This window comes from Accipiter gentilis, chromosome 33, assembly GCF_929443795.1.
Source record: "Accipiter gentilis chromosome 33, bAccGen1.1, whole genome shotgun sequence".
NCBI classification, from domain to species: Eukaryota; Metazoa; Chordata; class Aves; order Accipitriformes; family Accipitridae; genus Astur; species Astur gentilis.
In genome coordinates, this window is record NC_064912.1 from 6,420,006 (window position 1) to 6,446,566 (window position 26,561).

Genomic DNA, 26,561 nt, shown 5'->3' on the forward strand with positions numbered 1-26,561 from the left:
GTATGGTCCTGTGGTGATGTATCTAAATTTTGAAAAATTGTGACAGCTAATATTCTTAGATTTTTTTTTTTTTTCCAGTCCTGTGTTATTCCTGGTTTTTTAGCTGTGTGTTGGACACAGTTTGCCATGATTTTTTAGCCAGATGGAAAGGAGAGAAGATATGATTGTGAGGGGGAGATGTTGTTAGTATGTATACAACAGTCCCGTGTAAATTTGTGTGAGTCTTTCAATTCATACAACTTACAGGAAAGTCAAGAGATTCAACATCAGGTTGGATGGATGGTCTTGGACTTGTGAGCTACTGGGAAGGAGTTTACATATTTCATTGTAAAACGCTTAAGAACTCAGCTGGCCTATTCATGTGGTTCTGTTCGATCACCTCATAGCTAGTAGGGAAAAAAGGGGAATTAGTAAGTGTTTCTAGTCAGTATTGCCCATTCCTGCAAGTCCTTTATTTCTGTGAAGGGGAAAGAAGGCAAGGTAGATGCTTAATCTAAAGTTTATTAATATCTGTACTCTGCTGTGGAGCTGAGGTTGGAAAGATTTCATTTGGAAAACTGACTTTCTCCTCTGCTAAATAAAGTCATTCTGTACTTGGATCCAGCACTTCTGAATCTGGTTGGCAAGTTAGTCAGCCAGATGGATTGTTTTGGGGAAAGAGGGGCACAGAAGAAGTGGAGGTGAACCTGTGGAAGCTTGCAGTGCACTTATTTCTCATAAAAGACAGGAATGTCACAATTTTCTTGGGAAGTGTGGTAATGGATGGACATGTGATCTTCCAGGAGGAATCTTGTTTGAAACAAACTGATTTTTACTTTTGTCACTGGTATGTGGTGAAGTAATGCATGTCCTTTCTCAGTCCCCACACTTCAGATGAAGATGGCAAGCACCCCTGTCCTGCTTCTATCTCCTCTTAAGAGGAACAAGAATGACATAATTGTAGATATTGGTCAAAAGGGAACTTGAACTTCTATGTGAGCATTGCAAGCTGATTACTTTTCCATCTTTGTTGATGTGGAACTTGGAGAGCTGCTTTGTTGTGAACTTTTGTTCACAAAAGTGAACTTCTGTTTGTTATTTTGCAGTAGAAAGAAAAGTTGTTTAAGATAATCACTTCATGGGATACCTTATGTATATTTATTACCTCTGTGTGTTCTCATGTGTAGGTGGCTATTCATAGACCATACTTGTAGCTCCATCTGCTGTACAACACTTTGAGTCAAAACATTTTACAGTTTGTTAAACACCCTGTTACTTTCTGTTTTATCAATATTGTACTTTGGCGTAACAGTTTAGGTTGAATACGTAGTTCTGCATTTCTCACCTAGACTTGCAGATGTGTGTATTAGAGATGAAGTTACCATGGAAATAGTCTTGGAAAAAAAAGTGATGTTTAATTACCTACTTTTTAACAGTAGCTTTAGGAGGCTGCCTCCAGCAGTTTTGGATTTTCAGGAAACATTCTAGGACAAAGTGGATGTTACTTTGTGTGTGTAGTAGGGACTTGTCATTCATTAGAAGATCAGGACTTAAATTGGATCTCAAAGTTTTATAGCAGATAAATCTCATGAGAGTGTCTATTCACTGACTTGCCTGTTCTCGTGAACTTCTACATACACCACTAGCTCGAGTCCTTTTTTGTTTTCACCAGAGAATTAAGGACTTTGTCCCTGGCAGTTGCATTTCTGGGGTTGGTTGGTTGGTTTGTTTTGTGTTTTCATTCTGGTGCACATCTTGAAACTTGAAGAAATAAATTTGTGTGTTTGAGATTTCTACTGTCTGTCATATCAAGATCAATAAGCCAATGGATTCCAGCATCTTTCGTTAAGGAACCAATATAATGCTGGCCTATCTCTAGTGGGGTAGCACAATGTGCTTAAAGTAAATTATGAAATTGATTATTTCACAAAAATAAAAGTGACTAGAGTCAATTTTGGAAAGACTTAAATGCACTTTACCAGTGACCTTTTGCAGCATTATATGATTTTTATGAGCATTCATTACACTGTTTCTGAAGCACAAACCCACGTCTTGTTAGAGGCCTTAAATAGCATAAGGGAGAAAAATAGCAAAGAAGATTACTATACTTTTTAGAAAAGGGAGAAATCCTGGATAGAAAATGAGATTCCCTGAAAATGGGGGGGGGGGGGGGGGGGAACAACAACAATTCATAGTGGTCCTAGTAAGCAGCACAAAGAATTCTGGGAAACCCAGAGGGATTTAGAGGGGCAGGGGGATTACTGCAAAACTGAGGGAAATCCTAGAAAGTAGTGTTGGAGTCTTCCTTGAAAGCCAAGAATTTCAAGGAGGTGCAGTCCTACACAGCTGTGTGGGGATTGTCGGGAAGCAGCATGGGAAAGTCCAAGAAAGTAATGGGGGGTGGGGGCTAGTTCTTAGGAAGTAATTGGGGGACTCCTGGAACACAATAGGGGAAATTCAGGAGCCCAAATGTCTAGATGATGCATACAAGTAAGCTTGATCATGATGGTTTTTTTTTTTTTCTTTCATGTCCTTTTATGTAGAGGTACTGGCCTGTCAAGAGATGAAGGTGCAAGTTATAATGCTCATGGAGAAATAAAAGGGTAGATTCTTGCAGACAGAATGAGGAAGCAAGTCCTCAGTTTTATTACATCTGCACAGTTGCCCTATTTCTTGCATTGAGCAATGTGTTTTCAGAAGCAGCCTTTTATTTGGGCTGACTTGTAGCTGCCCATCTCTGTAGAGCCTTAAGAGTCTGAGTCAAGTTCACAGGTTACTGTGCTGTAGCTGAATCACAGTCTGTCCATCTGAACTGTGATGACTGAAGCATATATAATATGTTTTTCTCTGTGTGGGCTACAGGTGAAGGGTATCATTTTGCATTATGCTTTGTTTTTGATAAAAGAAGAGATAGCTGCTGTAGAAGCCGTCCTGCTTTCAACCCCCTGCTTATTTTATATTGTAGTTGTATATGTTCCCCCTCCAATAGTGTTGGTCATAGCAATTTTGCAATCTGAGTCAGATTTTTTTTGATTTCCAAGGAAATCTAATTGCAAGCATATTTCTCCATTGGATCAATGCGATCTAATCCAGCAGACTCCTGTGATCCAGTACAAGGTCATCAGTAGAGTTTTGTTGCTGGGGCTATAAAGACAGAGCAGACCAAGTATTCTGATGGCAATGGATAGTTGGGTCCACTTTGGGGTTATATGAAACTGTACTCTTAACACATGTGGCGGTGCATGACATTTTAGCAAGCTGATTTATCTCAGCCATGTGCCTGAGACCATTATTACCTGTAGTCAGATTGCCAGAAGTGTTAAGGCCAAATGCTGCTGTTGCTTTTAAAGGCAGTTGTTGATGCTGAGTGTTGGGTACAGAAAAATAAAAACTGCTTCTGAAAAGTGGCTGCTGAATTCCTGTGTATCCACTTGTGAAGTGTCAAGGATAGCTGCCGGCCTCATAAACTTGTGGGGATTTTTCAATCTGAAAGTAAACTGAGAATTACTCACTTAATGCTTAGCAACATGTCTTTAAAATGCATTTCACCTCCTGAGTGTGAATATGGTGTTTGTAACCTGAAAAAATAGAGATCACAGGAAAGAGCTTTCCTGTAGGATAATCCCAAAGGTTAGGGACTGAAAGTTTTGTTAAGATCCATGTGGCAAGAAACAGAAAATGGGGAAGGAATGGAGTTAGAGAGCAAGTAATAATTCTTCATTTCTTCCTGCATTCTGAAACTTGTTTTCATTATTTGAAGACATTGTCAGAGAAAAACTAATTATTGTTAACCAAAACCAATCAGGTTCTAGTCTTGAATGGGATCTGCCACAGCTGCTGGAAAGAAGCTGTTTCTTTTCAGATTCTGTGTCTAGTTGCAAATCCTGCCCCTTCACTTTCCCCTACCCTCTGAAGAGAAGATTATGCAGTGTTTTTCATAGGACAAAGTATAAATTATTGATTAACGTGCTGACTTACCTAGAGAGTTACACCAGATTGACCAGGTAAGCACAGTGTCATGTGCATAGCTAGAAGAAAGCAATGGAAGGAGACCAAAAGTCTTTGGAAGTTCAAGTCAAGTAGTAGGATTTGAAAATGAGCTACTTCTTGCTGCTAGGCTTTCATATGCTTTGGCATGTGACATAGGTCCAAAGGCTTGTATTTTCTTACAGACTTCATCCTGCTTTTGTTTCACTCATCCTGACCCTGACTTTCTGTGTGTCCTGTGCATCTGTGCTGAAGGTTTGGTGTATTAACAGGGTAAAGATTCATCTTGAAAAATACTGCCTTTAGGCTGCCACAGAGTGGTCAGATGTACAGCGTATTGCCTCAGAGAAGGATTCTTCCAGCAGGTGGCATACGGAGTTTCTTTTAACAATACCAGCACCCAAATGCAGTAAGATAATATCTACATGTATGTGTGCGTGTGTTTACAGATTGCTTGCCTAAGCCGGTGCCAGTGGTTTCTGGAAGAGCAGATGTGAAGGAACATCCCTAGCTTCTTCAGCAAGGTGAGTGTATTCTCTAAGCTCCTGCTCCCTTCGTGTGAGGGATTTTCTTTTGTAATAGGGGTAGTGACAGCAAACTGTACTCTATAAAAATTCTCTTATTTGATGGATTTTGTTCTCTCCAGTTTCTTATAACTGATTCTGAAAGAAGGGAGTCTTGTTTTATGTTTATACTCCTAGGACTTGAGCTGATCAGGCAATGAAAATAATACACTAGCACTAACTATAAAGTAAGTTATTTGGAAAAGGGAGAAGACAGTTTATTATGGGAATATATGATCCAAAAATGCCTTTCCAGTCTGTGAGTGCAGTCTGGTGCTAGCACAAGTGGCTGTACCATGTAATCCCTTGTACTTGTCAAGTGGCTCATCTTTCCATTCTTTGGGAAATGCTGTTTTTCCCTTTGAATACTGTGTATATTTGATAGTGGATCAGGTAGTGACAAGATGTTTATTAATAATAATTAAAAAGTAACATTAACTCCTGCCTCAAAGATGAGGAAAAATAAATACAGTGAGTGAGGCAAGAAAGTTAACAGTGAGTTACAAGATGCAACGAGGAAAGTAGTTTACTGCTCTGTAATGGTCCAAGTAATTTCCTGCTTGACAGGATGTCAGTAGCAGGTTTACCAATAAATTACCTGCTCTATTTTCCTCTCAAAGCAGAGTTGTACTTATCTGAAAATTGTGATGAGCGTTTGTCTTGATTCTTATTAAAGGCTCTCATGACAGAGGGCCTGTATTTCTCCCAGTAATCTGCTCTAGTGCTTTATTATCCTTTCTGATACAAAGGTTTTCTTAATGGCTAAGCTGCTGCCTTTCTTGCAATTTTGGACCATTAAATCTTTCTTATTGTAATAAACTGTGACAGATGTTAAGAGTTCTACCCAGGATAAGTGGAAATGAAGAGGTATAGACTGCTCAGCCTCGAGTGGTGTGTGCAGAGACAGAAGGGTCCTGTCACACCATTTGCAAATCCGTGGTGTTTGCAGCAAAAAGAACAGCTTTGGCAGCTCAGAGCCTGCAGGGTTCCTGCCTTGCTTGTGTCCTGTTCAGCTCTCCTGTCTAGTGGCCTCCAGCTGCTCTGCCACGATACCTGCTCCAGGATACTCCTTGGAGCCTTCAGTGGAGGTACTTGAGGGCTGAGCAGGGTCTGACAGCTCTTCTCTCTTGTGACTAAGTGTGCGTCTGTTGTGAATCCCAGTGCAAGAGTTCTCTTGTGAAGTCATCTGAAAGGGGAGACGATGCCTGCGTGTTGGTCACAGGAGAGGAGAGGGAGGTGTGTACATTTCAGAAGCTTCTGTTGGCCTTTTGTTAGCCAGGTCTTAGGTTTTGGAGAAAACCAAGACGGTGAATGAGACCTAGAATTCTGTGAGATGAGAGTCCACATAGGATTCAACGTGCTTGCAATAGCTTCTGTTGTGGAGGAGATACATAATATTTATTATTCGGTGGGAGTTTCAAGGGCAGTTTTGTGTCTGCAGATACCACATTGCTCTAGATGAGATAAACAGTGACAGAAGAAGAGGTCGTTATTGCTTATAGAGAAACTATTGTGAAAGCTTAATGTTGGTGCGGAGTCCCACTCCCACACTACAGAGAGAGTTGATTGATTGCTGAGGTCTTCAGAGAGGATTGAATCCTGGCTATAAATCTCCTGATGCATCAGGTCTGCTACTGACTTAAATCTCGTCTGCATTCTGGACTGGCTCATTGGTAGGGACATGCATGGTGTTGGGGAGGAGGAGGATTCACGTGCCATCGGCATGTCACTGCCACGCACACCGCATCTAGCCGCCGCATCGCATCTAGCTGCTTCGATCCGCTCCCATCTACAAGAAAACGTTTGCTCTAGGTCAGTCTTCAATATTAGCGAAGACTTGGATTTTAGATTTGGAGTTTGGCATCGATACTAGGTTTCACTTGAATTTCTAATCAGAGTTAAAAGCCCAACTGACTTCCCCCGTTGCTGTGTTTGCTGAACTAAGTATGTCCCAAGTGGCTGCAGGTAAATACTAGGAATTAATGAAAGGACGGTAGGTCTTTGTGAAGCTGTAGTAGCGCAGACCCAGATTCCCACCGCGCCCTGCCCTTCTCTCGGACACACCGCGGCCTACGGCGCCGAGGGAAGCAGGCTGGCAGCTCCCCTTTCAAGAGGACAGGAGCTGCCAGTGCCAGCCGCAGGACTCCGGTTCCTCCTCCTTGGTTTCCCTGCCAGATGTGCCCGGTAGCCCGCGCGGGCCATCTCCGCTCTGCGGGAGCGCGCCGTGGCCGCCGGTACGAGTCGGGTCCGGCCGCAGCCGGGCGGGCGGTCAGCGAGGCTTCGGTCATCAGCCGTCCCCGGGAGCAGGGGGTGTCCCCCGTGCCTCCAGACGGCGAGGCCGGCCCTGGGGCCCTTCACGTACCCGGTTCCTCCTCCGCCCGGGTGCTGGGTCGCTCCGCGGGGGAGGGAGGGAAGCAGGCAGGCAGACAGACGGACAGACAGACAGACAGACACACACACACACACACACACACCGGGGCCGCTCCCCACAGCGCAAGGCCGCGGCACCGCGCTGGGGTCCGCCCCGCCCCCCGCCTCCCCGCGCCCCCATTGGCCGCGCTGGGCGCGGGGCTGCGGGCGGCGGCGGCGCCGATTGGCTGCGGCGCGCGGAGCCGGGCGGAGAGCGGCGGCGGGGCCGCGCGCGGGCAGCGAGCGCGGGGGCCTGAGGCGGCGGCGGCGGTGGCGCCTGGCCGGCCCGGCACCACGGAGCGCGGCGGCCGGGGGAAGACGCAGCCCCGCACCTCCCGGTGAGCGGCGGAACCGCGCGGGGCCGGCGGCCGGGACGCTGGCCTGCTCGGGGCGGGGGGAGCCCGCCTGAGCCTCCCCGGCGCTCCCCGCTCCTGCCCGGCAGAGCGGGACTCCCCGTGGGCCCCGCCGGGCTGGGAGCGCGGCCCGGCGGCACCCCTCCCTCACCGCCTCCAGCCCCTCGGGCGGCGGCGCCCCTCCTCGCCGGGGGAGCCCCGCGTCGCCCTGCCGCTCGGCGTGCGGTGGGGAAGGCGAGCGGGCTGCCCTCGCCCGCCCCCTCTCCGGGGCCCCTGCCCGCGGCGGGAGGCTGCCGGGCGTCCCTCCATCGCCGTCCCCCGCAGGGGATGGCGCCGGGGCTTCCCGGGGGATCCGGCCGTGGCCCCTCTCCCCTCGGCTCCCGCTGGGCGAGCGCGTAGGTGCGGGCGGAGCGGCCGCGGCGGCGTGTGCCGCAGGGGGCTGCCCCTGCCCCCGCTGCCGTCAGCCTTCGGGGTGCTGACACCCTCGGGGAGTCCTTTTTTCGTCAGACCCGAGCGCGGTGGCGGGCCCCGCAAGTGCCAGGCAGGGCGCAGCCGGCAGTCGTTGCCGGTGGATTCGGGCGACCGTCCTGACCAGGAGGATTTGCGGCTCTCCCCGAGTTTCGCTGCGTAAGGAGGCGGCGAGTGTCAGGGTCTGCGCCCCTCGCAGCCGCACCGTCCGTAGGGCTGGTGTCCCACGACACACCTGCGGAAAGGGGAAAAGCAGGGAATGCGAGGGCACAAAACCCGCGAGGAGACGTAAAATATATGCGTACCGTGGGGAAAACGCGATTGGCTTTGCATGTAGCTCTCCCCTTCTTAATGTATCGCAGCCAGCTGAGTGGAAATCTTCAGTAATGGTGTTTATGGAGGCCTACTGCTGCGCTTCCAGCTGAGATTCGCCAGTTCTTTTCAGTTTTCTGTTCTCCAGCTGGTGCTTGTGATGCAAAACCTCAGGCTTTGCCTTGAGACCTCCCTGGCCTCACTTCCCTTACCTTCATTTGTGCTTTAAAGTAGCGTGTGGCTGTTTGGCCAGAGCTTTGCCTAGCTTGGCTTTTGCCTCTGTGATTCTCCATCTCTGTTTATAAAATGTAGTGAAGGGAATGATATGCAAAGAAACTGAACTATTGTGGGAGATTTCCAAGTAATTTTGTAAGCAGTGATGAATGTTCAAATCAAAAAATTGGATTTTGCCCTGCAGTTCAAAAGCATGGCTTATGGGTGTGGGCTCCTTAAAAGAGTGTTTGTTCCTATAATTTGAGGCAATGAATTCAGTATGGGATGAAAGCCAACTGGTATAAAAGGAGGGTACTAGGAGGGTTAGTTTCTGGAAGCTCTACAATAAGGAAATTGCCTATTGAATCCCGTTATAGTCTGATTATTGTATTATAAATTGAATTGAGGACACATTTTGCAGCTCTTGTTGCGTTGGTTGGTTGTTGGTTTTTTTTACTGTAATTGGTCTTTCTGTGTACTTGAGTACTGTGAGTATTGGGTAAATGGGTCTGGGATCAGTTTGTCTTCTCTGACTGGAGTTACGTATGCAGACTTGGAGGTTAGCGATTCAAATGCTGGATTGTAGCTCACAGTACTACTAACGCACAGCATATGCAAAGAAGAGTAGTATCTGGATGTCATAGTGTTTCTCATCCTTAGTGTCTAAAGTGCTTCACAAATGAGTTAAACATCACTGGACTGACTGTACGGATGGGAAAACATAGATACAGGAAAGCTGGTATTGCAAGTAACCTGCTGGGTAGCCTTTTGGACTTGGGGTCGGTGTTCAGGTCTTCTGTTGCCTGCAGTCAGCCAGTGCTCTGCCATTATACTGTTGTGCCTCTTGGACAATCCAGAGTGCAAAAGACTGTGATGCAGACTTCTCCAGATAATGGAGACCTGAGCCTGTGTACAGTGTTGTTAGACAAGCTGACCACATGTAAAATGCATGGGGAAAAAAATGCAATAGAACTGCTTTCTCCAAAGCTCAACCCTTTAGTCTTCTGAGGAATAACAGGCTTAGAGGCATACTGTACAGTGAGGTGTCTTGTACATTCAGATACAAAGTGAACTGAAATAAGTGGATAAAATTAGGTATTTATGCCCAGGAGGCAGTAAGCAAGTACAGCATACAAATAAACACTAAGCAAATCAGTAGGTGTCCTGCTGGCAGCTGTGCTGTCATTGGAGAAGGAAAATGTCCTGATCTGGATTCTTTCAGAAGCAGAGAGGAAATAAGATGCTCACAGGCCATGCATGTATACATCCAAACCATTTCTTGCTGCACCTCCCAGCAGCTTAAAGGTCTCCAGGTGGTTCCCCTTGCCCTGTCTGGTTTGTATAGTGCTTAACAGTGAAGGTTCAGAACAGTTTGTACAATGCCTTGTATACCCTACAGCTGTATTCGTCAGCAGTCTAGCAATAGTTGCCTGTGTGTTTAGGCACAACTGCACAGATCTCAGCCCTGCTGGGTGTGCTGACAGGGACGACTCCTGCCCTCAGAGGTGTTACTCTGACTGCGGAATGTTCCTTCTGGTTTGTGCTCTGATCACTGTGTCTGAATTAAAGCAGCTCAAGTTACCTCATGACACATACTGACACTAGTGCTTAACTTCATACTTTCAGTGATTATAACATCAGGATTCACAGAATTAGGAAGATGTCACAGCTGGTCTAAGACAAATTGGATCTGGTTCTTGACTTCCCAGCTCTGTTCTATGACTTCTAGGATTGAGAGTCCATTCCAGAAACACTTTTGAAAATTTGTAGCTGTTTCAAGTACAAATTAAGATTCCCTTTCTTTCTTATCCAAATGGAAACAGCTTGTGGAAATGTCTCAGAAAAAAGGGCTCTTTAGCAGTGGTACGTGTGTACACCATATGAACGTTCATTGTTCTATCCCTGTTGTTAAGATAGAACCCTGTTGTATCTTAAAATCTTGCTGTATTGTCTGTATACCAGAAACTTTTAATGGAATGGCGACTCTCTGAACTTGGTGAACTTGATGAATCTCCTTTGCTCTTGGCTTTGCCTTTGCGAGAGGGAGCAGGGAGAAGAAAGGAATACGTCTTGATGGGGTAATTCTCAGATTTCATGCAAAACATTTCTCATCTTCATTGTTTTCAAAGACCGTTTCATTTCCTTTTGTATGCTGCAAATTGTCAATCTGTGTGCACCATTTTTGTTCAAGCAGGGTTTTCCGGTAGTCCCTACTCTTCTTTTAGAGCTCTTTATAAGCTCTTAAGGTTTTTGGGCATAATGGTAGGTCTGAATCAAGTAGTGAGGTATCTTAGCACATTTGAAAGAGTAGGCAATAGAAAAGAGCTGGATTCCATCAGTATGAGAGCAGCTAGTAATGATGTGTAGGAATCTGTGAAAGTATAGGTAAGTAATGCAAAAATGACACATGAGGAGCACTGCAGCTTAAAGACCATGAATATGCTACACAGATAATTATCAGTGTGGGCCTATCACCTATGGAAGGATTGATATGCTTGAAAACTTATGTAACAGATTTATCTTTCAGGAGGCTGAAAACACCTTATTCATGTTCCAGACTGATCTGCTTTCAAATTCCTTTTCTTTATGAACAGAAGAGGTTGCCTTAGGGGTTGGAGCTGCTGCCAGCTTAAAGTAGATAATTCTACCAGCCACTGCTCTGTGACTTGAAAGCCATACATCTCTGTCACCTCTTTGTTTCTGAATTTTGTGATCTGTTTTATCAGATCACAGTCCTGTTTCCTGAAATGACGGCTGTGGGCCAGGAAAACAGAGAAAGTGATGTTTTCTTAGCCATATGGTGTTTGTGCAAAAATAACAGTATTCTGGGAGTTTTCTAAAGCATGCAAAGTGTATAAAATGGAGAATATTGTCCTAAACTGTTTCTGTGGCTTTCAGACTTTTCTGATCTGTGGGAGTAGGGTGGCATACTGCATCCTTGTATTAGATTGTTTGTCTTTCCTTTTGCAAAATATTTTACTGTTCATTTCCCATCTCTTAATTAGCCAGATACTAGAAATTGAGAAGAATTGGGCAGGAACCTTGGTTACGCGTTGCAGTTCTTGGTTATATGGAAGAAGAAGTTTGTCTCTCTTGCTGTCCAGTGGTGATACATCTATCTGCACAAGAGGGAACATTTTCAGAGAGTATGAGTTTCTTTTGAAAAGAAATCCCACTTTTTGCAGTGTGAAGTTTATGTTGTTCTGTCCTAGTTTGTGGATTTGGAGAATTTTTGCGTTTTGTGCATGGCAGCTTATACAGTTGTAAATTCTGTTGAGGAAACGAATACGTGTTCTAGCTCAGGCTGGATAGTCATTTAATTATTTTACTGCACCAGCTAGCAGCTGATCTCACTAGCTGCCTTTGTTGAAGGTATATTGCAGTCGCTTCTGAAGCTGTACTTCTGAAAGCTTGACACCTGCAGTGTCAAGGACACAGGTCTGCCCTAGTGATGAACTTTTTAAAAAATGATAAAGCTGCACTGTGCTGGTTGATGTGAGAAAGCGCTAAAACCACTCAACTAGAAGTACTGCCTTCACTAAGTGAATGCTGCCAGCTCGAAGAAAAGAGCCAGGAATATGAACTTAGTTATTCAAACTTAAGTGAGTCCCCTTTATACAATCTACTGCAATTATTTTAGTGAATCTCTCTCATTTTTAATGCAGGAAAAAAGTATTTGTGTAGATGAGTGCTTATGTTATACTGTATCAAACTCTTATTTTGGCCTTTGGCTGAAAGGCAGTGTAGTATATAACTCTTTCTGTGGCAAGGTATAAAGCACTTTAAAGGCAATAAACCTTCAGACTTGGTGAGTTTCCCATTTTGATTTTATGATTTCACTGAAATACAACTCAGCATTGGCAGGGAGTGGAGCTCTCTAAGAAGTGTTTATCTTCTTGTGACTCTTGCAAAACTCAGTAGATTAAAAATTAAAATCTAATTCTGGTGGTGTTTCTGGTGGCAGTTTAGAGTAATGCAGCTTACTAAAGATTTCATGTAAAAAGTCAGTATGTCTCAAGTACATTGTAGGTGACAGGATGAAGTGCCAAACTACTGATTTAGCTGTACAGCTGTAATTCTGAGCATAAAACAACTTTTAAACCTGTCTCCAGCTTTCCTTATCTCAAACACTTAAAAATACTGCTTATTCCAGATGAAAGTTTCCTTGCCATCCCCAAAGAAAGTTCAGTTTTAATTTTACAAATGAAAATACGTTGCTTTGCAACTGTTGTACCCATATATAATTCTATTTCATGTAGGAATTTTTTAGCAATGTCCTTGAAATGCCTGGAGTTTGAAACCTGGCATAGTTCAAGTACTTTTTTTTTTCTTTTTTAATACATTCCTAGCTAGATCTGGGGCAGAAAATTGGCTGGTTAACAGCAGAGAGACTGAGTAATCACTCTTTGAGCAATTCTTACCTGCCACCTGCTAAAATACACAAGTAGAATCCAGTTTAGCCTTGGCCTGTTTGGGATACGACAGCATGCCCTTTCCCAGCCCAGCTTGGCAGACGTGGGTGGCTGCTGGGAGCCTCTGCACAAGGGTGATGGTACTGGGGGTGCATCACTGAGATGTGGTCTTCCCGAGCAGAAAGCTGTTCCTTAGCCACAGGAGGAGACTGCCATTGTGGAAGAAATTGGCACATGCTTCCTTTGGTTTATAGTGCGTTCGTATTTTGTGCTGACTCCCTTACTATACTTTTCACTGAGTCAGCAGAGAGATTTGGATTCAGGTTCCCGTGTCAAAGTCTGCTCTCTGTTCCCAACTGACAGTGCCGCTTTCACAGCTGTATCAGCCGTGTTTGTGAGCATGGATCCTGGCGTCAGGATCAGTGCGTCTTTCTCACGTTCCCTTTCATCTCTTCTGCCATCTGCATGTCACGAGCACCACTTTTTCTTTCCTGAAGCCTGTTAGCCTGCCTGCAGCATCAGAGTGACAGTCTCCCTATTTCTACTGGTCTTCTGCGTAGCTTTCCAGCCCTTGTGTTTACTGTGTCTCAGATCTGTTTTAAGGACTCTTTGTCCTACCTGTCAGCTCTAAAAACAAATGCTTTTGACTGGAAGAACATTATAACTCTGCAGGAGGTATAGCAGAACATACGCTAGCCTGTTGGATAAAAGACTTGCTCGTGTGGAGAGGGTAAACTGAAAGAAAATGTCAGGAGAGGTGCTGTCCTGCCAGCGATGTTAGCGGTCATCTCAGCCTGGAGTACACAGGTTACTTGTGGGTCAGTTGGATGGCTAGAAAGCACTGGGATATATTTATGGGTGTGGAAGAGTTACCAAAGAGTGTGGTTTCCCAGCACAAGGTTTTCTTTCTAGTTGTTTGTTCGGAGTTTGGGGGGACGGTGGGGTTGAGGCCTTTATTTTTTTTCTTCCCCTTTTAACCTTGGTTTCATCACTGGTTTCTCACAGAAGAAAAACAGTGGGTGTTGGGAGAAGACATAAATTAGTGATGAAGTTTTCATGATGTCCTATTTTTGATGTTTGGCTCAATTTTAAAGTATCCAGCTTCCATCTGTAAGCCTTGTACCAGGCAAAGCACAAGGCAGCAAGCTCTTCATAGAAATCCGTACCCTAGTGCTGGATGATTTCATGCTAGTTTTCTCGCCTGTAATCTTGGTATTAAATCACCCCTTCCTCTTCCTCCTTCCTACCTAGCAAATGAACAACCTTACAGATTTTTTCACAAAAGATGGCACCTCTTGTCCTTTCAGCGCTTTCCCTTTCTGAATGAAGTAATGCAAGTATATAGGCTTGCAGAAGCCACTGAGGAAAACGGAAAAAAAAAAGAAAGTAGTTTGCAGGGAAAGGAAAGAATAATATCCCTCATCTGTATTTGTATCACATCAGGCTTAATCTTGATTAAAGACTTTGAACATCACAACAGCATGCCAATTTTGGCTTCCTCTTTTAGCAAAGGGTAGAGCGTGCAGAGGTCTTGGCAGTATCCCTTGACAGTAAACACAACTGAAATCAACTCGTATGTTTTAAATTGGTCTGGCAATAATACAAAAATATGAATAAGTATCATAAATAACATAAAATTTAAGCATTTTTAATAAGCTTGGTGTAACTTATTAGCAGTCATATTTTTTTGTTTGTATTATGTTTTTTCCAGATCTGTCAGGCTTTCTTCCTGTTAGATGCCAAATAATGGGAACCAGCCATCTTGTTCTTCTCTGTCACCTCTCTTTCCGCATCTGGTGTGAATGACACATTTTTTGCCAGGTGCTTGCTTGATATTAGTGTTGCGATGTACACCAAAAAAAAATTAGGACACTGGAAGTAGGATTGTATTGAAGCATTTTTAACAGCTCATTGTATAACTCTGATTATATAAATTATTGCCTCAGTGGGAATTAGAGAATATGGCAGGTTAAAAAGCTGTTTAGAAACCAAAACAAACTGCTCTGGCATGACAGGACAGATTTTGGGCATAAGATGCTTCCTGGCAGCAGGCCAGAGCGTAATCCTACCACACAGTGCTATGGACAGGCGAGAGGCCGTGACTTCGGAATCCTTACCGATTTCATCATTTCAGGCGAAGCATGCTGCTGAGTGTACTGACAGCGACGGTCCCCAGACAGCAGGCTTGAGGGATGTGTTTTACCTCTATGGACCATACTGCCATCCACCTCAATGTTCTCTCGTCCCAGCTCCAGGATAAAGCAAACCTTGTTTTTTGCTCCACAGCTATTGCTGCAATGCAGCTTCCCGGAGAGGGAAATAGGATTACACAATCAGAGTGTGCTGGTGGAGGTAGGAAAGCAGAGGATAAGCTGGCTCAGATGAACTCCACGCTCCTTGTTTGCAGTGCAGTTTTACCAGGTAATGGAGTTACAGGGGTGAAAATCTTCAGTTTGTTCCATGGTTTGGGCAGCGGGTGTTGTAAGGGGCTGGCCTAACTGCTGTAACGTGATGCTTCTGCCTTGGCTGTTGTAAAAAGCAGCTTAAGAAAAACATAAAAAGGGCTATGTTGTGTTATTAAGAGAGGGAGTAGAGGCAAATGGAGATAATGACAAGCAGTGCTAGGGGCTAGATTCATGATGTTTTGGAGCCTTTGACTGGGAAGACTTCTGTGATCCCAGCAACCATCTGTGTGTTGCAGTAACTATAGGTAACAAATCTTGTGCTTTTTTTCTTCCAATTGTGAAGTCCAAAATGCCAGTTCTTTAAGAAATGCCTTTTAGCAGTAGCAGGAGATCAGTGACTTACCTGCTTAAATTCTCATCAGTAATCTTTATTTTTCCTTCACCAAGAAGGTGATTGGAAAATACCTCTTCTGATGCAACCTGTAAGATTCCTTGTGTTAATTTATTCATAAAAATTGGACTATTACATGATCATGAATGAGTTCAGAGTTTGTTCTTTTGCTTCTCTGTAGATTTTGGTGTAGTGGGACTTCGTTCAGTCAAAATGGTAGGACTGATAATGAACACGGGTTCATGGGTAGGTGATGTTTCAACAGTGAGTCAAGCATGGTTGCTACTCTGGTTGGACCTCTTCTTCCTCACACTGCTCAGTTGTTTCCTTTCACTGGTGTACCTTGTTTTCTCTGAGCCGAACTTGTGACTACACTGGATGCTGTGAAGAGTTTGATGATGTCTTTTCTCCAAACTGGGAATCTCTCCGGTGTGGATGGGAGACTGAGCTATGCAGGTGACAGGAGAGCTAGATGAAAGTGGAGCTCTTCAGAAAAGAGGCTAAGAAGATGCTACTATCCTTGCAAACCCAAGGTTGGTTGGGTGATACCATACATAATTTCTGGATGCAGCGCTTGCGTAAAGTGTATATTTTTTTTTTTCCCCTGAAAATATGCAGGGGAAAATCGTGTTCCAGAGTGATCTGATAAACGATGGGAAACAGTTCACGGGTCCAGTTTTATTGCTCTGAATGGAAGAGGGAGGAGAAAGTTCATCTGGTCAAAATCCATATGCAACCTTGCATAACTGATCCTCTTCTCTGGCTGGTAAGCAAGCTTTGCAGGCTTGCAGCCGCATTCCTCTCATCTGTTGCGAAACTTCTACGTCTGATTATCTCTTTCAGCTACTGTCACTAGTTAACAGCAGAAAGCGAAAAGGTGCAGCTTGAGATAATACTGACACAGTACTTCTAAAGGCTAACAAAGCATGTGATTTAGTAACTTTTATGAAGAATTATCTCATTACTGATAAATCCTGCAGTTGCATCCATTTGGTGAAACCCTGATTTTATGAAGGAGAAGAAAAATGTGCCTTTTTCTTTTTTTTTTTGCTTGTTTCCCTGAGCTGCTATGACAGTGCTCTCTTGGGGCCTCTTGAGAGGGAGAGGTTAAGTACCACTGAAGGAGGATGGAGGGCCATGCTCTGAAGGGAAGTGCTCTGCTGTCCCGTTGTCCCATTGTGCTAGCGCTGCTTACTTTCATGAGCTATCCTTAGAAAGATGAATATTGCTCTTAACAGCTTTTTCTTAAATAAATAAACACCAGTTTAACCTAACTACTAGCTCCTTGTTCCATACTGACTGTATTCATCCTGGAGTAACTTGGGGGAGCTGCTTAAAATTATACTAGCAGTAGACTTAGCTTGATCTCTTTTTGATACGACAGTCATTCCTAGTGTTTATTAGTGCCTTTGTGGCAATATTATAGTTACAGAGGCAGGCTTGTCTGAGAGTGCAAAAAGAGAGGATAGCTGCTGCCCCATGCCAGTGGACAGCTTACATTAAGATGCCTTTCTCTGCCCTTATTACAGCACTTTTGTGGTATTTGACAGAGAGCAAAATCTCATACCTGTCCTGCAACATGAAGGCTAGTGGTATTGCCAGCTGATTAATTACTTAATACTCATCCTTACAACCTACATTTGCAAGATATTTCCTTGCAGCACCCATGGATGTTCCTCTTGGGATATTTGCGGTGCTGCAGGACATCCAGCGGCCCTTGTGGTTGCTGGAAATGAATAGAGTCAGTGCAGAGCTGCTCTGAAATGGTTGGTGCCAGGAGGCAAGGTGTGCAGCACTGACACCAGCTGGCGGTGGCACGGATGCTGGCTTCAGGTAGTTCTCACAAGGTTTCAAAACATGCTTGGTGTGTGGGTGCAAGTAGATATTCCAGAAAAAGTTCCCTCTCAAATCCTTAAAAATCAGTTGTTTTCCATTCCTGCTTTTAGCTTGTTAGCTTGTCTGTAATTCCAGTCCAATGGGCCTTCTTTATGAAATGGAAATTGTGGGTATCTTCTGTGATTCCAGAAGCAGCTGACATAATATACTGGGTTTGGGTCCCAGCTCCCAATTTATGCAGCCCCTCTGACCATCACAGTTATGCAAGGATTCCTTCAACAGTTTCTTGATTCCAGGTCCCTCTTCTCTGACTCCAGCAACTAAGCTGGACTTGTTCAGCTCGTAATAGAAAATTTTATAAAGATTTGCCCAGTACTAACAGCCTTCCCAAAACTGCCCAACACTTTTTAACTACCTAAATGTGACGTACAGGATCTTCACATTCATGTGATTCGTAGTTTGTATGTACCAGACTGAAAAAACAGTGCTCAGTCTCTTATGTGGGTGTCATTGTTATCATAATAGTAGAGGGAGCACGGTATAGATGTGCCTCAACAAGACTTTCCCAGTGAGTTTAGCCATTAGCACACTTAGTAAGGTCTAATTTGCCTCCTCAAATTTGTGTCCACGTATTAGAACTTGTGTGAAATGTTGTAACACAGCAGCTTCATTATTTTTGTCAAACAGGCAATATATAAGGAGTACATAAGCACAGTTTATGCAGTACCCATGTGTTTTTTTCCTCAGTGGGTAACTTGCAGATTTTGATAAACTTCAGTGAGACTTCCAGTTACCAGTCTTTCTACCTTGCTTTCAATTCAAAAGAGTGCTTTGGCTCATTCACAGCTACAGTTTTGTGAATGGGCCCAGTGAAGTAAAAGGGACCACTTGAGAAATATGTATCTTGATGAATCAGATTGGCAATAATTTCTTTGTCCATCTGGAGCCCAGAAATAATTTTCAAAACATACTAGAGAATTTAGCCACAGAGTCTATTGATTAATGCTGTGTACCTATCTATGTTCCCTAAACTGTTTTGAAAACTGCACAATTGCTGTTCTTTGTAACCTGTTGCCTGAATAAACAGGCAATAATAGGACTTTTGAATAGTAGAAATTCATAGTAATTGTGCTTAATTCCTATATCCCTTTCCTTCTCCTCCTTCCAAATGTGAAGTTCTCGAGTAATGGAAATTAAAGTAGGTGGCATATGAAGAACAGAGGGGGCTGATACCACTCTCTCCCTGTGTCAGTGTAAGTTATACCAGTTACTGATTTGTAAGTAATGTAGGTGCAGTTCAGGTGTGCCCTTGCACACATACCTCTGACTTCTTTAAACTCAGCGTCTGCCCACCAAAAGAAATCCCTGGATGTTAGTGGTATTGATTGCGGTGATTCCACTCTGTTCATGAAGCTTTTTACTTCTTTCGGAGAAGAAAAACTACCTGTGTACACTTAGTGTAATGTTATTGAATGTGCTAGGGTAGGAAGCAGTCTTCTGACTAGCCACAGGTTGGAAAAGCTGCAGTGTGTTAGGTTTCCTGCAAAGCTAAGCAATCCCAGTTTTTCCTTTTATTTTCTGGTTTGCCCTTCATGATAATCGTCTTTGTCCAAATAAGATTCTTATCCTTCAGTCTGCAAATCGTTTGCTCAGATTTTTATAATTACCTTGGGGTCAACATTTATACAGTCTTACAAAGTGTTTTCTTCCAACTGCATTGAAAGATTTTTTTTTTGATATATTTTTTAAGTGAACCTAGTAATTACTGTTACTGTTCACAGTAACTAGAAGTTGATTTGAGATTCCAGTTAGTGCTTTATTCCTTCTCTGAACATGGCAAGCCCTTAAGAGGGGTGTTGCTTTTCTTCATGCAAGTTTGGGTTCCTGAGACCCTCCTTTTTAGTCTTGTGGCAACTCTGTTTTTTGAAGGAGGACTAGGACTTGGTGCTGAGTATCCTAGTGTGTCTTGCCCTCTGCTTTGTGATACTAATATGTTCTGTTCCTGTTTCTTGCAGGTGTATATGACGTTTAGGATTTTGACATCTTGTCTCTACCCTTGAGCTGCTATTTCTGGATACTGAATTTTTCTCAAGTACAGTAGCTGTGTGTTGTTTGAAATGCTTTGGTTTTCCTAACAAATTGTAGCAGACGCTTTCTAGAGTATGAAGCAGGGATTAAGGAGGGCTACAGATTTGCTTCTGGAGGAATTTGCCATCATTTGAAGTGAAATCCTGCAGCTGATAACACAGTTAAACCTTCCAATATCTTCCATAAAAACAAAATATCCTTTATACTAATCTTCTGCTTTTGCTTGGTCTTATGGACCAGCCTGGCCAGAATCTGATCCCCATTTTGCCTTGTATCATCATAATATATTTCAGAATGTATGTAGTATTGATATATAAAAATATTTCTAACAGTGGAAAGACATGCTTTTCATTCTGCTAAAGCAGGAGATTATTTTCTAACAGTGAAAGATAGTGTAACAAGTCGTCTTTGGAAAACTGTATCAGTGCCAATTGTATGCTTATTGTGGGTGGTTGGTGATGCCCTTTCCAGTGAGACACCATTTGATGCAAGGGTTAAAACAAAAAAATCCACTACAAATAAAAGTCTACTACTGAATTACTCTCTCTCTGGATGAGTTTCCAAGCAGTTGGACATGACACAGCTTAGCATGGTGGGGCAGGATGCTGACTGGAGTCTTTAGTTGATGTTGTCATATAACTTGTTAGCACTACTGTAGCACTTCACAATAAGAAATACTTTTCATCCAAGATAATTTTGTTAAATGAGTTTAGTCTTGCATCACCTTAGGGTAGCACTCAGCAGAGGCACAAGAATTTCTTTGTCATACCTCGATCTCCCCAGAGTGCACCCTTAGGAGCTGTAATCCTGATTATTCATTGAATGAGTGTAGTAATAAATCGCTGATACAAAGCATTGCCTTTGAATCCAATGTTTTATGTGGCGAGTGTAAATACGTACAACTTTTCTCAGTCCTTCCCCCTCTACTTTGTGATGTGTCCCTGCGCTAACCATCTTTCTGAATAGGATTATTGCACTTTCTGTGGTAGATTAGCTAGTCAACAAGTGCAATTTAGAGTCAGCAGTTTGTTTTACTGTCTGGCAACCAGTACAGGCCAGTTTAAAATGTCATTTACAGTCTGTGTATGTAATTAATAACAGATTTTAAATTCTGAAGAAGGTGACGGATCAGCTTCAGTCTTAAATTTGGATGCAATCAACAACTTGTTACTTCGGAGTAGTATGGTATGTGTCTTATAAACAACTGCAGGCTGGGCTCCTTTCTCGACAGGGGCTAGTACTCACAGGGGATCCCAGGCCACAGTCTTAAGGTGAAGGGAGCTGAAACAGGGTTAGCCATGTCTGATTCCCCTCCATGTTGGTGTTAATGGCATTTTCATTAGCAGTTTGTCTGGATGGTGATCAATTGTCCATTTTGTGTTGAAGAGCTCTGGAGAACAACATGGTGACTTTAAAACATGTACTGCTGCAATGGATATGAATTGGTTGTGTGGATGCTGGCATCACATCTGTTGGTGTGTAAATTATCTGTGTCAGGACAATGTTACAATGGAGAAGACTGCAGAGTGTGTTTGGTCTACCCGAAGGACTTTCTGTCCCTCGTTTTTCCTGTATTAGCATGGTAATCATCACAACATCCACCTCAACCGAATCAATTCTGCTGCTGTTGTCGCACTGAGAGAAGGTGGAAGAAGAAAGCGTGGTGCTGTAACAGCAGCACAAACTGGAGTTGCTAAATTGCCAGGGACCTTAGCCTCTTCCCGTAAGCATTGCGTGTTCTATCTTTGTTGCTTCCTTCCGATATCTGTCCTTCCATCTGCTGTCTTAGGCTTTTCTTCGTGCTGAACCACGCAGCACAAGTCTGGGGCTCACGCTGGTTCCCTGAGGACCAGGCTGCTCCCTCGCCTCCCTCCTTGCAGCACGTGGATGCAGGTGCTTCGGCCGCAGCGCCTCGGGCAGACTTCAAACCCTGCACTTAGGAAAGCGTCCTGCCAACGTGTCGCATCCCGCAGCTGGAGCCTGTGGGAGATAGAACGTAAGGCAGGTCCCACAGCTAGGATCCGGCCCCTGGCTCCCTGCTACAGTGCAGCCCTGCCTGTTGGGGGGCACGGAGCACCCCCTCCTCTGCTTGAGTCATTTTAATGCTCTGATTACCAAAGTGGGTAAGTCACCATCTCGCTTGTGATAATTACAGATTTCCTCTGTGATTTTTCACTTGTCGGTTGCCACAGCAACCGTGCAGTGGCTCTGCCGAATCGCTGTCACAGGGATTTAAATCTGAAGCGGCTCAGCCTTTTCCTGTGCACTGGCGCATCTTCCCTCTTGCCCCCCGGCACCATGGCAACCTGGCGATGGCATCCCTGCCTCCGCGATGGCACCCTGTGCTTGCTTTCCCTGCGTCCACGGGCCTGAAGGGATGCTGCTGTTGTTCTCTTTGCATATTCGCGTCTCTCCCGTTCCCCGTCTCGAGCAGTGCACAGGAGGTGGTGGTAGGATGCGTGCTGGCTGTTGTACTGCCTGTGTCTGTGCGTGACCTGAACCAAACTGAGGTTATTTTATGATGGTTGTATGCCTGGGATATTTGCAAACCAGAGTAAAATCAAGGGGTTTAAGGACAAAACCTGTTCTCCAGCTTCCACAATTCTTGAAAACTAAGGGGCCGTTTCAAACATTAATACAGTCTGGCTGTGCATCTCAGGAATTTGTTTTCAGAAACCTTCTGAGAAGGCATTCAGGTGAACTCAGACTCCCAGGGGTCCAAGCTGATGGGCTGCACCCCCATGCCAGAGGTACCGGAGTAGCAACAGGCAGAACCAGATGATCTGTTGAGTGTTACTCTCCACTGGGTTTGGCCGAGCACGGGACATAGCTTGCAGGAGCTGGTTTCATTAACTTTCATTAACTGGGGCATTCCCCCAGCTAAGCTGCAGGGTCGCAGCTCGGGGTTTCCTCTGGGTGATGCCTGTCCTCGCTGCTGGCAGTCGCGAGCGGCTGCTGGAGGGAGCTGACAGCAATGGCTTTTCTCACAAATGCAGCCAACAGCAGCCGACTCTAAAGTGAAGGAGGGAGCAGCATTTTCGACTGGCGAGCTGGCTGCGGGGAGTTTTCATCAGGTCACGTAAGTGCCTTTGCCTTGTGCCTGCGTGTGGTGGGGGTTAGCACGGACTCCGGCTTAGCCTGCAAGGGCTGTGCTCCCGTGCTTTCTGTTCAGAGGTGAACGTATGTCTCTGTGTATGGGCAGGCGTGTGTGATGTTAAAATGTCCCTGTCATGGATATGCGTGGTTAGCTGTTCCCTGGTTTGTTTGCTGGACACCTTGTAAAAGAAATATCCTGCATGCGTCTGCTTTTCTGTGTCCTCAAGCTGAAATGGGGGTCACCTTGAGAAACCAGAGCACTCGCTCCCGTTGTAAGATGTTTCCCTTGGTTTGGTGCATGCTGTCTCCAATGAGCTATTTTATGACTTCAGGAAGCAGAAGAATAAATCGTGCTTTTACAGTACATTTTATTTGATGCTATTTATCTATTTTCATGACCTCTGAGGAGGCAGTGGTAGGATGCTGAGGAATAAAATCTTACAAGGAATATAACTGAATTTCCTTAGACGAAGCTCCACTTGAGGGTATTTTGCAATACTTTAATTTTTCCAAAACTACGGAATGCTTGTGAAGCAACTAATCTGAAAAGCAAGGCTGTGCCATAATTTAAGTGTTTAACCCTTTGAGAGCTGAACTGCTTTGGTGTGGGGAATGTATGGAAATTAACAGGCATGGTTTGGATATGTTGTTGCCATCTTGATTTAAAGTAATGGATTCAAAATATGCAGACTTGAAGAGAGGTTCTTATGTGTAGCTCACTACTAAAGTTCACTGAAATATCAAAGTGCAGGTTTTTTCGGTGGGAGCTATTAAGGAATGACAAAATAAGAAAAAATTAAAATTTTTCAGCTAATAGTAGTTTAGTTGTGCTTGGTTTTTACCAACATTTGTGTACAGTTATGCCATTTATGGAGGTATTTTTAGGTGTGGATCTGGAACTTGCCCAATTTTTAACATGCTTTTTCAATCCCTTTTTTTTTTTTTCCCTGAGACAATGTATTTCTTTCACAGGGACAGTGTAGGCAGATCTTATCCCAGCTTAACTGTTCCAATAGTTCTTGAATCAAAAATGAGCTGCTGCTGAAAAGTTTAGTGGGTCACTTGAATACTAGTGTGCCATAATCACAACATTCCTACCTGTCCTTATTCATTGGATTATGGACCAGCATTCTTTTCTTGGTCCAGTACTTGTTGGAGAGAGGGAAAACAGACAAGGGCAGAAAGATTTTCTTTTTTTTTTTTTTTTTTCTTTTTTTTTTTTTTTAAGTAAAAAAAAAAAAGGATAAGAAAGAAAGATGTATTCATATCCAACCACCAAACCCTGCTTGGAAGACATCTAAGAAGGACAACCTGGACACATGAGTGTAATGACACTTCTGACTGTAGATGAGTTTTAATACCTGATGGGAGGACTGAAGTTTTCTGTTCTAGCTTCACTGCTGGTTCAGCTCTGGCCTGGTTGTTGGCCTCATTAGGCAGGTAGGTATTGCCATGTCATGATGGGTACTGTACAGTACTTCCAAGCTATGGACGTGAGGTCTTTGTCTTGTGTGTTGCATCTTGCTTTGGTCTTTTGCTGCAGTTTTCAGAACAGATTGACTTGAATGCCAGCTGAATGTTGGAGTGAGATAAGGTAGCTGTGCAAAAAAGCCAGTTTATTAGGGAAGACTTATACTGTTGTGTGCAATATTTACTGTTTTGTCAAGACTTGAAGGCAAAAACCAGTCTCCCCAGTTCTATTCTTCTGAATAGTAGTGGGAATGTTTGATCCTGTTGGTGTCAATAAATAAATAAGCAACATGAATAACAGACACTTGAGCCTTACTTGTAACTATGACAACTGTGTCCTTGACAACTTAAGTACAATCATGGAGTTTCCAATTACATCCTGTTCTACACAAAGCCGTTACGGTTATTAGAGGCATAAACAGCAAAAGCAACTGTCAGCTTGTGAAGTGTTTTCTGGCAAAATCCATTTTGGTGGTAGATACATGTTTCCATTTGCAGATCAGTGTCACTTGTTTGGTTGTCAGTGTTGCTTGGCGTTCTTCAGGGGTCAGTATTTGAACTCGTGCTGTTTGACCTGTTTGTCAGCAACATGGACAGTGGGACTGAGTGCACCTTCAGCAAGTTGCCAACAACACCAAGCTGTGTGGTGCAGTTGACACGCTGGAGGGAAGGGATGCCATCCAGAGGGACCTTGACAGGCTTGAGAGGTGGGGCCTTGTGAACCTCATGAAGTTCAACAAGGCCAAGTGCAAGGTCCTGCACGTGGGTCGGGGCAATCCCAAGCACAAATACAGGCTGGGCGATGAGTGGATTGAGAGCAGCCCTGCAGAGAAGGACTCGGGGGGTATTAGTGGATGAAAAACTGGATGTGAGCCAGCAGTGTGTGCTCACAGCCCAGAAAACCAACCGTATCCTGGGCTGCATCCGAGGAAGCACGGCCAGCAGGGCGAGGGAGGTGATTGTCCCCCTCTACTCCGCTCTGGTGAGACCCCACCTGCAGTACTGCATTCAGCTCTGGGGCCCCGAGCATAAGAAGGACGTGGACCTGTAGGAGCAAGTCCAGAGAAGGGCCACAAAGATGATCAGAGGGCTGGAGTACTTCTCCTATGAAGACAGGCTGAGAGGGTTGGGGTTGTTCAGCCTGGAGAAGAGAAGGTTCCAGGGAGACCTTGCAGAAGCCTTCCAGTACCTAAAGGGGGCCTACAAGAAAGCTGAGAGGGACTTTTTATAAGGGCATGTAGTGGTAGGGCAAGGGGTAGTGGCTTTAAGCTGGAAAAGGGTAGATTTAGATTAGGTGTAATGAAGAAGTTCTTAATTGTGAGGGTGGTGAGGCACTGGAACACGTTGCCTAGAGAGGTTGTGGGTGCTCCATCCCTGGAGGTGTTCAAGGCCAGGTTGGATGGGGCTTTGAGCAACCTGGTCTAGTGGAAGGTGTCCCTGCCCATGGCAGGGGGGTTGGAACTAGATGATATTTAAGGTCCCGTCCAACCCAGACCAGTCTATGATTCTGTGAAGTGCCTTGGTGAGCTGTGCTCTCCAAGAACAAACTTGCCATTCGTTGGTGAGAGTCACTCTTTGCACTGACTTTTTTGGCTGCTGCCTGTGAAATTGCGCGAGATAAGTGTTGAGCTTCAAAGTGCGCAGGGGTCTCTTTTTAATGCGTGGGTGGTCCCGTAGACCCAGCAGACCTCTTCCTCAGAGTGTCTTGGTCACTGTAGTCATCCTTGTATGTGGCCTTGATATGTCGTGGGGTGGTTGTAAACCACCTTTGCTTTTGAAGTATGAGGTTGTGGCCTTTAGCTGAGCAAGTTGGATGAGGAGCAGCTTGTTTCCCTTTTCTGTGCCATCTCATGAGGATGGTGCTAGGTACTGTTCTTCCTGAAGTCGAGTGTTTCGGCTCTGTTTTGTGCTGGGTTTGTATAGATGCTGGATGGAAAACCTAATGCCAGCCTTATATGAACACCAGATATACATTTTCTTGCAACTACCTATTACCAGGACTTTCTTATTCCCGTGATGATTTGAGACAGCCTTAGTCTAGCTACCGCTAGAAATTCTTGGCGTTACTCAGACTTCTCTTTCAAATGCTGTTGTGAGCTAAGTAAATTTTTTTTCAGAACTATACCTTTGAAAAAAACCTGTTGAAGTAAAAGGACCTGTTGTATTTTGTTGTGTGCAATCAGGCTTTCATAACTACATAGACTATATATGAACTCTTAACTCTGCTTCTGGGATCAAGTGAATTGCAGTTAAATACATCAACATGCTGGCAGGCTTCTTAATTTACTTTGTTGTTTACTACATTTAAGTGCCTAAAGCAGTAAGTCAGGATTTCTATTGTCACCCTGCGCTCTGTCAATAACAACTAGTTAAGTCATTCAGTTTTTTCCTGCTTTGATCTATTGGATGTGGACATTCCCCATCTCCCCAGAGGAGCGTGGGTTGATACTTAATGATTGCAGTGCATTTTCAAACAGCAAGTGCTGTTCAATGTATACATTGAATCTTTTTACATAGATGCTGCAATGACATTAGGTTGACCCGTTCTACCTCAAATGCAGACTAAGGAAGGACATGAT

The 26,561-nt window shown here is 44.3% G+C and overlaps 1 protein-coding gene across 4 annotated transcripts in view; it reads left to right on the forward strand.

The window, feature by feature from the left end:
- The first annotated feature begins 4,470 nt into the window (after window positions 1-4,470).
- ABAT (4-aminobutyrate aminotransferase) overlaps window positions 4,471-26,561 on the forward strand; it is a 63,374-nt gene continuing 41,283 nt past the window's right edge. The window contains exon 1 of one of the 4 annotated variants that reach the window (XM_049791549.1): window positions 4,471-4,490. The gene's annotated coding sequence lies outside the window, so the exon portion shown is untranslated. Of the gene's footprint in view, window positions 4,491-7,185; window positions 7,277-15,065; window positions 15,118-22,330; window positions 22,496-26,561 lie in introns of those variants that run through there. The other 3 variants (XM_049791546.1, XM_049791548.1, XM_049791545.1) reach the window with 3 other exon arrangements.